The following is a 12,334-nucleotide window of genomic DNA, read 5'->3' on the forward strand; positions in this document are numbered from 1 at the left end:
AAGACCAATTAACCAAATCAGCACCCTTCTTGGTCAAATCGGTCAATGGTTTGGCAATGCTAGAAAAATTACAGATGAAGCGACGATAAAAATTAGCAAAGCCCAGGAACTTTTGCAGACTTTTCAGAGATGTCGGCTGAGTCCAATCCTGGATGGCTTGGACCTTAACCGGATCCATCTCGATAGTAGAAGGGGAAAAGATGAACCCCAAAAATGAAACTTTCTGCACACCGAAGAGACACTTTGATCCCTTCACGAACAAAGAATTAGCACGCAGGACCTGGAAAACCATTCTGACCTGCTTCACATGAGACTCCCAATCATCTGAGAAGATCAAAATGTCATCCAAGTAAACAATCAGGAATTTATCCAGATACTCACGGAAGATGTCATGCATAAAAGACTGAAAAACAGATGGAGCATTGGCAAGTCCGAACGGCATCACTAGATACTCAAAATGACCCTCGGGCGTATTGAATGCCGTTTTCCATTCATCTCCTTGCCTGATTCTCACCAGATTATACGCACCACGAAGATCTATCTTAGTGAACCAACTAGCCCCCTTAATCCGAGCAAACAAGTCAGATAACAATGGCAAGGGATACTGAAACTTAACAGTGATCTTATTAAGAAGGCGGTAATCAATACACGGTCTCAGCGAACCATCCTTCTTGGCTACAAAAAAGAACCCTGCTCCCAGTGGTGATGACGATGGGCGAATATGTCCCTTCTCCAGGGATTCCTTCACATAACTGCGCATAGCGGTGTGTTCAGGCACGGATAAATTAAATAAACGACCTTTAGGGAATTTACTACCAGGAATCAAATTGATAGCACAATCACAATCCCTATGCGGAGGTAGGGCATCGGACTTGGGCTCTTCAAATACATCCTGATAATCAGACAAGAACTCTGGGACCTCAGAAGGAGTGGATGACGAAATAGACAAAAATGGAACATCACCATGTACCCCCTGACAACCCCAGCTGGATACCGACATAGAGTTCCAATCCAATACTGGATTATAGGTTTGTAGCCATGGCAACCCCAACACGACCACATCATGCAGATTATGTAGCACCAGAAAGCGAATAACTTCCTGATGTGCAGGAGCCATGCACATGGTCAGCTGGGCCCAGTACTGAGGTTTATTCTTGGCCAAAGGTGTAGCATCAATTCCTCTCAACGGAATAAGACACCGCAAAGGCTCCAAGAAAAACCCACAACGTTTAGCATAATCCAAATCCATCAGATTCAGGGCAGCGCCTGAATCCACAAACGCCATGACAGAATACGATGACAAAGAGCATATCAAGGTAATGGACAGAAGGAATTTGGACTGTACAGTACCAATGACGGCAGACCTATCGAACCGCTTAGTGCGCTTAGGACAATCAGAAATAGCATGAGTGGAATCACCACAGTAGAAACACAGCCCATTCAGACGTCTGTGTTCTTGCCGTTCAACTCTGGTCATAGTCCTATCGCACTGCATAGGCTCAGGTTTAATCTCAGACAATACCGCCAGATGGTGCACAGATTTACGCTCGCGCAAGCGACGACCGATCTGAATGGCCAAAGACATAGACTCATTCAAACCAGCAGTCATAGGAAAACCCACCATGACATCCTTAAGAGCCTCAGAGAGACCCTTTCTGAACAAAGCTGCCAGCGCAGATTCATTCCACAGAGTGAGTACTGACCACTTCCTAAATTTCTGACAATATACTTCTATATCATCCTGACCCTGGCACAAAGCCAGCAAATTTTTCTCAGCCTGATCCACTGAATTAAATAAATAGGGCAGCACACTGCAGCGCCAAAACATGCAAACTTGAAAAAACGAAATTTGAACTGCATTACTGCACTAGAAATATGAAAAATGAGAGCTTTTAGCGCACAAAAATGGCCAATTTTATGTGTACCTCGTAGCCACGTTAAGGCATCTCTCTTATACGAGGTCCTACGTTTGACCTACCTCACTGAGAATAAACATCTCCATCTGAATGGGTACATGTAAAAACCTCTTCTTGGACTCAAATTCTCTCTCTATGTGGAGGGGTATTGGACCTACTATAATTAAAACACCTGAAGCTAGGAGGCGGGGAGTGCACGATCAGAAGGCTAGAGAATACATTTCAAAAAACCTGATCTGCACATCCAAACATAGACTGAGTGTGAACAGGTGCTGAACCCAGAGTCGCCAACTCGTATATAGTTAAATAAATAGGGCAGCACACTGCAGCGCCAAAACATGCAAACTTGAAAAAACGAAATTTGAACTGCATTACTGCACTAGAAATATGAAAAATGAGAGCTTTTAGCGCACAAAAATGGCCAATTTTATGTGTACCTCGTAGCCACGTTAAGGCATCTCTCTTATACGAGGTCCTACGTTTGACCTACCTCACTGAGAATAAACGTCTCCATCTGAATGGGTACATGTAAAAACCTCTTCTTGGACTCAAATTCTCTCTCTATGTGGAGGGGTATTGGACCTACTATAATTAAAACACCTGAAGCTAGGAGGCGGGGAGTGCACGATCAGAAGGCTAGAGAATACATTTCAAAAAACCTGATCTGCACATCCAAACATAGACTGAGTGTGAACAGGTGCTGAACCCAGAGTCGCCAACTCGTATATAGTTAAATAAATAGGGCAGCACACTGCAGCGCCAAAACATGCAAACTTGAAAAAACGAAATTTGAACTGCATTACTGCACTAGAAATATGAAAAATGAGAGCTTTTAGCGCACAAAAATGGCCAATTTTATGTGTACCTCGTAGCCACGTTAAGGCATCTCTCTTATACGAGGTCCTACGTTTGACCTACCTCACTGAGAATAAACGTCTCCATCTGAATGGGTACATGTAAAAACCTCTTCTTGGACTCAAATTCTCTCTCTATGTGGAGGGGTATTGGACCTACTATAATTAAAACACCTGAAGCTAGGAGGCGGGGAGTGCACGATCAGAAGGCTAGAGAATACATTTCAAAAAACCTGATCTGCACATCCAAACATAGACTGAGTGTGAACAGGTGCTGAACCCAGAGTCGCCAACTCGTATATAGTTAAATAAATAGGGCAGCACACTGCAGCGCCAAAACATGCAAACTTGAAAAAACGAAATTTGAACTGCATTACTGCACTAGAAATATGAAAAATGAGAGCTTTTAGCGCACAAAAATGGCCAATTTTATGTGTACCTCGTAGCCACGTTAAGGCATCTCTCTTATACGAGGTCCTACGTTTGACCTACCTCACTGAGAATAAACGTCTCCATCTGAATGGGTACATGTAAAAACCTCTTCTTGGACTCAAATTCTCTCTCTATGTGGAGGGGTATTGGACCTACTATAATTAAAACACCTGAAGCTAGGAGGCGGGGAGTGCACGATCAGAAGGCTAGAGAATACATTTCAAAAAACCTGATCTGCACATCCAAACATAGACTGAGTGTGAACAGGTGCTGAACCCAGAGTCGCCAACTCGTATATAGTTAAATAAATAGGGCAGCACACTGCAGCGCCAAAACATGCAAACTTGAAAAAACGAAATTTGAACTGCATTACTGCACTAGAAATATGAAAAATGAGAGCTTTTAGCGCACAAAAATGGCCAATTTTATGTGTACCTCGTAGCCACGTTAAGGCATCTCTCTTATACGAGGTCCTACGTTTGACCTACCTCACTGAGAATAAACGTCTCCATCTGAATGGGTACATGTAAAAACCTCTTCTTGGACTCAAATTCTCTCTCTATGTGGAGGGGTATTGGACCTACTATAATTAAAACACCTGAAGCTAGGAGGCGGGGAGTGCACGATCAGAAGGCTAGAGAATACATTTCAAAAAACCTGATCTGCACATCCAAACATAGACTGAGTGTGAACAGGTGCTGAACCCAGAGTCGCCAACTCGTATATAGTTAAATAAATAGGGCAGCACACTGCAGCGCCAAAACATGCAAACTTGAAAAAACGAAATTTGAACTGCATTACTGCACTAGAAATATGAAAAATGAGAGCTTTTAGCGCACAAAAATGGCCAATTTTATGTGTACCTCGTAGCCACGTTAAGGCATCTCTCTTATACGAGGTCCTACGTTTGACCTACCTCACTGAGAATAAACGTCTCCATCTGAATGGGTACATGTAAAAACCTCTTCTTGGACTCAAATTCTCTCTCTATGTGGAGGGGTATTGGACCTACTATAATTAAAACACCTGAAGCTAGGAGGCGGGGAGTGCACGATCAGAAGGCTAGAGAATACATTTCAAAAAACCTGATCTGCACATCCAAACATAGACTGAGTGTGAACAGGTGCTGAACCCAGAGTCGCCAACTCGTATATAGTTAAATAAATAGGGCAGCACACTGCAGCGCCAAAACATGCAAACTTGAAAAAACGAAATTTGAACTGCATTACTGCACTAGAAATATGAAAAATGAGAGCTTTTAGCGCACAAAAATGGCCAATTTTATGTGTACCTCGTAGCCACGTTAAGGCATCTCTCTTATACGAGGTCCTACGTTTGACCTACCTCACTGAGAATAAACGTCTCCATCTGAATGGGTACATGTAAAAACCTCTTCTTGGACTCAAATTCTCTCTCTATGTGGAGGGGTATTGGACCTACTATAATTAAAACACCTGAAGCTAGGAGGCGGGGAGTGCACGATCAGAAGGCTAGAGAATACATTTCAAAAAACCTGATCTGCACATCCAAACATAGACTGAGTGTGAACAGGTGCTGAACCCAGAGTTGCCAACTCGTATATAGTTAAATAAATAGGGCAGCACACTGCAGCGCCAAAACATGCAAACTTGAAAAAACGAAATTTGAACTGCATTACTGCACTAGAAATATGAAAAATGAGAGCTTTTAGCGCACAAAAATGGCCAATTTTATGTGTACCTCGTAGTCACGTTAAGGCATCTCTCTTATACGAGGTCCTACGTTTGACCTACCTCACTGAGAATAAACGTCTCCATCTGAATGGGTACATGTAAAAACCTCTTCTTGGACTCAAATTCTCTCTCTATGTGGAGGGGTATTGGACCTACTATAATTAAAACACCTGAAGCTAGGAGGCGGGGAGTGCACGATCAGAAGGCTAGAGAATACATTTCAAAAAACCTGATCTGCACATCCAAACATAGACTGAGTGTGAACAGGTGCTGAACCCAGAGTCGCCAACTCGTATATAGTTAAATAAATAGGGCAGCACACTGCAGCGCCAAAACATGCAAACTTGAAAAAACGAAATTTGAACTGCATTACTGCACTAGAAATATGAAAAATGAGAGCTTTTAGCGCACAAAAATGGCCAATTTTATGTGTACTTCGTAGCCACGTTAAGGCATCTCTCTTATACGAGGTCCTACGTTTGACCTACCTCACTGAGAATAAACGTCTCCATCTGAATGGGTACATGTAAAAACCTCTTCTTGGACTCAAATTCTCTCTCTATGTGGAGCGGTATTGGACCTACTATAATTAAAACACCTGAAGCTAGGAGGCGGGGAGCGCACGATCAGAAGGCTAGAGAATACATTTCAAAAAAACCTCGTATAAGAGAGATGCCTTAACGTGGCTACGAGGTACACATAAAATTGGCCATTTTTGTGCGCTAAAAGCTCTCATTTTTCATATTTCTAGTGCAGTAATGCAGTTCAAATTTCGTTTTTTCAAGTTTGCATGTTTTGGCGCTGCAGTGTGCTGCCCTATTTATTTAACTATATACGAGTTGGCGACTCTGGGTTCAGCACCTGTTCACACTCAGTCTATGTTTGGATGTGCAGATCAGGTTTTTTGAAATGTATTCTCTAGCCTTCTGATCGTGCACTCCCCGCCTCCTAGCTTCAGGTGTTTTAATTATAGTAGGTCCAATACCCCTCCACATAGAGAGAGAATTTGAGTCCAAGAAGAGGTTTTTACATGTACCCATTCAGATGGAGACATTTATTCTCAGTGAGGTAGGTCAAACGTAGGACCTCGTATAAGAGAGATGCCTTAACGTGGCTACGAGGTACACATAAAATTGGCCATTTTTGTGCGCTAAAAGCTCTCATTTTTCATATTTCTAGTGCAGTAATGCAGTTCAAATTTCGTTTTTTCAAGTTTGCATGTTTTGGCGCTGCAGTGTGCTGCCCTATTTATTTAACTATATACGAGTTGGCGACTCTGGGTTCAGCACCTGTTCACACTCAGTCTATGTTTGGATGTGCAGATCAGGTTTTTTGAAATGTATTCTCTAGCCTTCTGATCGTGCACTCCCCGCCTCCTAGCTTCAGGTGTTTTAATTATAGTAGGTCCAATACCCCTGAAGCACCCTAATGTCTAGGGGAAAAAAAAGACTGAACACAGAGCTGAGAAAAAAAAATGATGTCAGAACTTTTTTTTTCCCTCTATTGAGAATCATTAGTTTGGCTCCTTGTACTGTTATGAAGGCAATCCAGTAACACAGTGTGCAGTAATCAGAGCACATACAGTGATCTGACAATAACCCAAAAACAATAGAACGAGCTCTGAGACGTGGAATCTCTGTAGACCGCAATACCTGAACCTATCCTAAACACAACTAAAGGCAGCTGTGGATTGCGCCTGACACTACCTATGCAACCCGGCACAGTCTGAGGAACTGACTAGCCTGAAGATAGAAATACAAGCCTGACTTGCCTCAGAGAAATACCCCAAAGGAAAAGGCAGCCCCCCACATATAATGACTGTTAGCAAGATGAAAAGACAAAACGTAGGGATGAAATAGATTCAGCAAAGTGAGGCCCGATATTCTAGATAGAGCGAGGATAGCAAAGAGAACTTTGCAGTCTACAAAAAACCCTAAAGCAAAAAACCACGCAAAGGGGGCAAAAAGACCCACCGTGCCGAACTAACGGCACGGCGGTACACCCTTTGCGTCTCAGAGCTTCCAGCAAAAAACGAATAGACAAGCTGGACAGAAAAAACAGCAACAAAAGCAAAGAAGCACTTATCTAAGCAGAGCAGCAGGCCACAGGAAAGATCCAGAAGCTCAGATCCAACACTGGAACATTGACAAGGAGCAAGGAAGACAGAATCAGGTGGAGTTAAATAACAAGGCAGCCAACGAGCTCACCAGAACACCTGAGGGAGGAAGTCCATAAGCTGCAGTACCACTTGTGACCACAGGAGTGAATTCAGCCACAGAATTCACAACATATCAGTTGATCAGGCATTACATTACATGATAAAAGGAACAAATCGCAATGATATCAAAATAATAATAAATCTTGTGAAAATAAACCACACCAGCAGCCTGTATCACACAAATATGTGAACAATGTATAAAAACCAAACATACCACATACAGAATTAAAAGTAACTTGTAATAGTGTAAAAAAAACTTTTAACAGTTTAAAAGACCAGGGATCCACCACACAGGGGTAGCTGGAAAGGAGGGTACATAAAGCATCAATGGCCAATGACAGAGAGGCAACAATTATTAACTAATGAATTACCAAGGTGTGATGTTTGCACAGCTTCCTGGTGCCATGGCGTCCATGACGACGGCATCGCAAGATTTGATCACGTGGGCCAATAACGTCATATTTCCTTGTATGATTAAGAGTGGTCACAAGAAGCGAAAGCGTCATAGGGCGGTAACGTGACATAGCCACATGACCAAATCCCCATGATCATAACAATTGCTTCATGATATGGTCACATGCGCTGAAGTCCTCAGTCGGCAGTCACATGGTCCAGCCACATGTCCAAGCAGTAGTAATTACAAAGCATCACTATAGAGATGGAAAGTTGGGAAGCCAATAAGAAACTGAGGACTGCTGTACAGTGAAATATAGATATGTACGAGTGAATAGCACTATAATCATGGTAATATGTAAATCTATGAGAGCAACAATAGTATTATAAATAAAAAACACCAAAAAGGAGGAGTGTATATATAGGAGGAATGTCCATAGATAAAACACACAAGGAAACAGGGAACCAAAAAAAAATTAATAAGATATACTGGATAATGGATATATATATCTGATAATGTTCGGAGACATGAGATATTCATATCTATTTTAATCTGTATTGACTAGTACACCAACATGTCACCCTCAGAAAAAATATATATACAGTTGAGCTCAAAAGTTTACATACCCCAGCAGAATCTTTGCTTTTTTGGCCAAAACTTTTTCTCCACTCATGGTAAGTGGTTGGGTGAAGCCACTTATTGTCAAACTACTGTGTTTTCTCTTTTTAAATCATAATGACAACGTTGAAGCATTCAAGAGCTATAACCTTATAAAATGACAGTGGTCATAATTGTAAAAATTGGCTTGGGCATTAAGTACCAACTTAGCTCTGTCACTAAGGGGTTAATACATAATATCTTGTTTTACTTATCCTTTGTTTTATTCCGCTATTCATTTTTTTCTTTATTGAGTTTCACTTTTATCCGAATAATCTGTCATTCTTCCATGAGAACACATACATCACTTTTAACAATTCTACACTATTAAAAGTTGACTGATGTATGTGTATTGCTTTGGTTCAGTATTTTGCTTTTTATATAAATATACATACACACATATAGTCACATAATTGTGTAAAAATGTGACACCAAGAAGAACCTAGAATGTATATTATTACATAGAGCTACTTCAGAGATAGATTTGTACCCCCTTCCCCCTTGTTTCTGTAGAAAAATCTGACACATTAGTCCATCAAGGTTGTCTTCATTGATGATAAGATTTTAGCTATAAAAAGATTAAAATTAACAAAACTTAAAAAACAGCTGAAAACTAGATAAAGACATATGACAAAACTCGCAAAAATAAGAAGTAAAGATGAATTTGGCGGGCAAAGCCGAAAAGTATTAGTGCGCATGCGCCGGCGCACTATGTCCCGGAAGTCTTTTGCTGTGTTCCAGGACATAGTGTGCAGGCGCATGCGCACTAATGCTTTTCGGCTTTGCCTGCAGTTGGGTAAAGCATACTGCGCATGCGCAAGGCGAGATTGCATTGCGCACGCTTGTATTACGGAGGAAACCTATTCAAATTCAAGACAATATTGTGGCCAGCAGGAAAGGAAGGGGTGCATGAAAGAACTGAAAACACCGCCCATCGGACCACTAACAGAGCCCGCCAAATTCAGGTGACAGGTTCCCTTTAATAATACATTCAGTGGTCTCGGATATAGGGAGAGATAACATTGCTAAATCGGAAGAAAGAGATTTCCGGTATCCACCCAGAGATCCTTTAACCTTGAACTTATTAGGGTCACAATCATGAATCATCTTAGGCCGGTGTCACACTTGCAACTGCAATGCAAGACACTCACGCGAGTCTCCCGCTTCAATACCTATCACTGCCACCGGCACTCGGCATCTCCATTTTTCATGATCTGGGGCTCTGTGAGGGTTTATTTTTTGCACGCTGCGCTGATGTTTTTATTCATACCATTTTGGTGTAGATACGATCTTTTGATGGCCTGTAGCGGATACCAAAAAAAGTAATTCTGACATTTTGAATTTTTTTCTTGTCATGCCATTTAGCAATCGGGTTAATTCTTTTTTATATTGATAGATCAGGCGATTCTGAATGTGGCGATACCAAATATGTGTATATTTGATTTTCTTATCCCTGCTGTTCTGTTTGCATTTGCTATACACTTGTACTGTTCCCGGGTCAATATGACCCAACCTATTAATTCTTGATTTTTAGCTACTCTAAGTGTTTTATTTGAATACTTTTTTCATTATTATACTGTATGTGAACATGGTTGATCATAAACAAATGAAAAATTTAAACTTAATAATTTTTTTTTTTTTTTCATAAAAAGGTTACACAGGCTTTTTACATATATCTTTGATTGTTGGCATTCTGCACACAAATAACAAAGAAGCTTTACATTACTATTACTAAAACATGAAATTTAACTTTTTGAAAACAATATTTATAAATCAACAAATGAAAAATCATAAAAACATCAACCTTTTTAGAAAGAAAAAAGAAAAACTGAACATGTTCATGCTTTTTTACACTGAACACAATAGTAAGACACATGTCCTTTACACAGATATTTTGAACATCCAGCACATGTCAGATTAGTCTTATTGTCACAGGAAGATGGACAGAAGCTACATCTCTTCCTTTTTTTGCTGGTAGCTGTGCTGCTGATAGCTGTGCTGGTGGAGGCCGTGGTTGTGGAGTCTCTTTCTTGAGCATGCTGGACACTTTTTACAATGGTTGTTGCTCCTTCACTTCTGGGGGTCACTTTTCTGCTCTCAATATATGGCCTAACCAGGGATTTGCCCAATTCCTCAAGAAATAATCTTCTTTTATACAGCTTATTCTGGTTCCAATCGGGGTAAATTTCTCTCCATAAGACAAATGCATTGTAAGCAGAAACGTCCATTATGTTATAAAATAAAATCATTGGCCACTGATTGGTTTTGCGTTTGCATGTATATGTTGATATTGCTTGGTCTAAAGTATCAACTGTTCCCTTTGTGGCATTATAATCCAAAATAATGTCAGGCTATCTGTCTTCTCTATCACTTATGGCATTGTCATGGTGCTTTGTGCTCATTAGAATTACCTGCTTGTTTTTTTTGGGAACATAAGAAACAACAGTTGTATTTCCAGAAAAAAAAAGTAGAACTGTACACTAGGCTTGAGCGAAACGGATCAGACAAATTCAAAAGTCACCGACTTTCGGCAAAGTCGGGTTTCATGAAACCCGACCCGATCCTAGTGTGGGATCGACCATGCGGTCGGCGATCTTCGCGCCAAAGTCGCATTTTGTATGACACATTTAGCGCCATTTTTTCAGCCAATGAAGGAGCGTGGGCAGAGTGATGACATAGGTCTTAGGGGCGTGCCTATCGCCATCTTATCGCTTGTGTGCTGTAGCGATTTGCAATACCAGCTTTTCGGTGCAGGGACGGAGGAGAGAGAGAGAGAGAGAGAGAGAGAGAGAGAGAGAATATATTTTTACCATTGACTTGCATTGGGTTTCGTGTTTCGGTCGAACCCCGACTTTTTGCGATAATCGGCCGATTTCACTCGACTCGACTTTTGAGAAAGTTGGGTTTCGCTCAACCCGACTCGATCTTAAAAAAGTAAAAGTCGCTCAACCCTACTGTACACCTCTCTCTTGCTAAGGATACCTTGCGGTAGTTCAGGTTTGTTTTTTCTTATAGTACTCAGCATGGTAAGTTGTTTTTTCTTCAACATCTGGCCTAGTTGATAGGATGTAAAAAAGTTGTCACATGTGACATTTTGTCCTTTTAGTGCATGAGTCAAATCGAGAACAACACGCATACCCTGATTTTTTTCAGGTCTCTCACCAGGGGTTTTTCCTGTATACACTTGAACATTTAGAGCATATGAACTTTTGCTGTCACAAAGTGTGCAGATCTTGATGCCATATTTTGCTGGCTGGTATATATTGTCTGAATGGGCACCTACCTCGGAATGCAACTAGTTGCTCATCAACAGTTACATTTTCACCACTATTATACAATTTTGGTAGAATCTCTACCCATTGATTCCAAACATTTCTAATAGGTGCTAGTTTATCTTTAGCTCTTCTTTCCATTCTATCTGTTTTAGAATCAAACCGCAGTACTCTAGAAATTTCATGAAACCTTTCAAGACACATTGTAGCTCTAAATTTGTGGCGAGTGACGACCGGTTTCGCAATTCCACAAACTTTTAGTTGATTCACCATAAGATTTGTATACTCCCGCTAAAAGAAGTAAACCAATATAAGAATTTAGAGCTGTCACATCTAATTTTTCCACCATAATTTTTATCACCATAAACTACTTGTCCCTCAATGTTTGTCATTTATATTATAATATTTTGGATAGTCATATTTAAGAACAATGCGAATGCTGATCCTACATCAGATATTCTTGATGTAGCGTACCATGTAGGACCAGGAGTAGCTTTTATGATATTTTCAGAGGGCAATCTACCAGCCTGACTAGGCTGCAAGTTCGAAATTACACACTTGTTTTTAGAAGGCATTTCTTGCATCCGGCTAGTTGTCTGGGTATCATGTTCCTCCTCATACTCCACTTCAGAGTCCGAGTTTTCAACATTGCTTTCCATCTTGCTTATGTGGTCCTCCTCTTCGGACATTATTTCCTGTGGAACATCATCTTCTGTCTCCCAGCCTTTGAATGATAGACAACCAGTCTCCTCTTTCACAAACAGCAAATGGATAATACTAGATAATTACTTGTTTACTGATAAGAATAGTGAAACCACCACCATTTTGAGATGAAGTACACATAACAAAAACATAACTTTTGCAGTCAAAAATAATCAG

Source organism: Ranitomeya imitator, chromosome 1 (genome assembly GCF_032444005.1).
Source record: "Ranitomeya imitator isolate aRanImi1 chromosome 1, aRanImi1.pri, whole genome shotgun sequence".
Taxonomy (NCBI): Eukaryota; Metazoa; Chordata; class Amphibia; order Anura; family Dendrobatidae; genus Ranitomeya; species Ranitomeya imitator.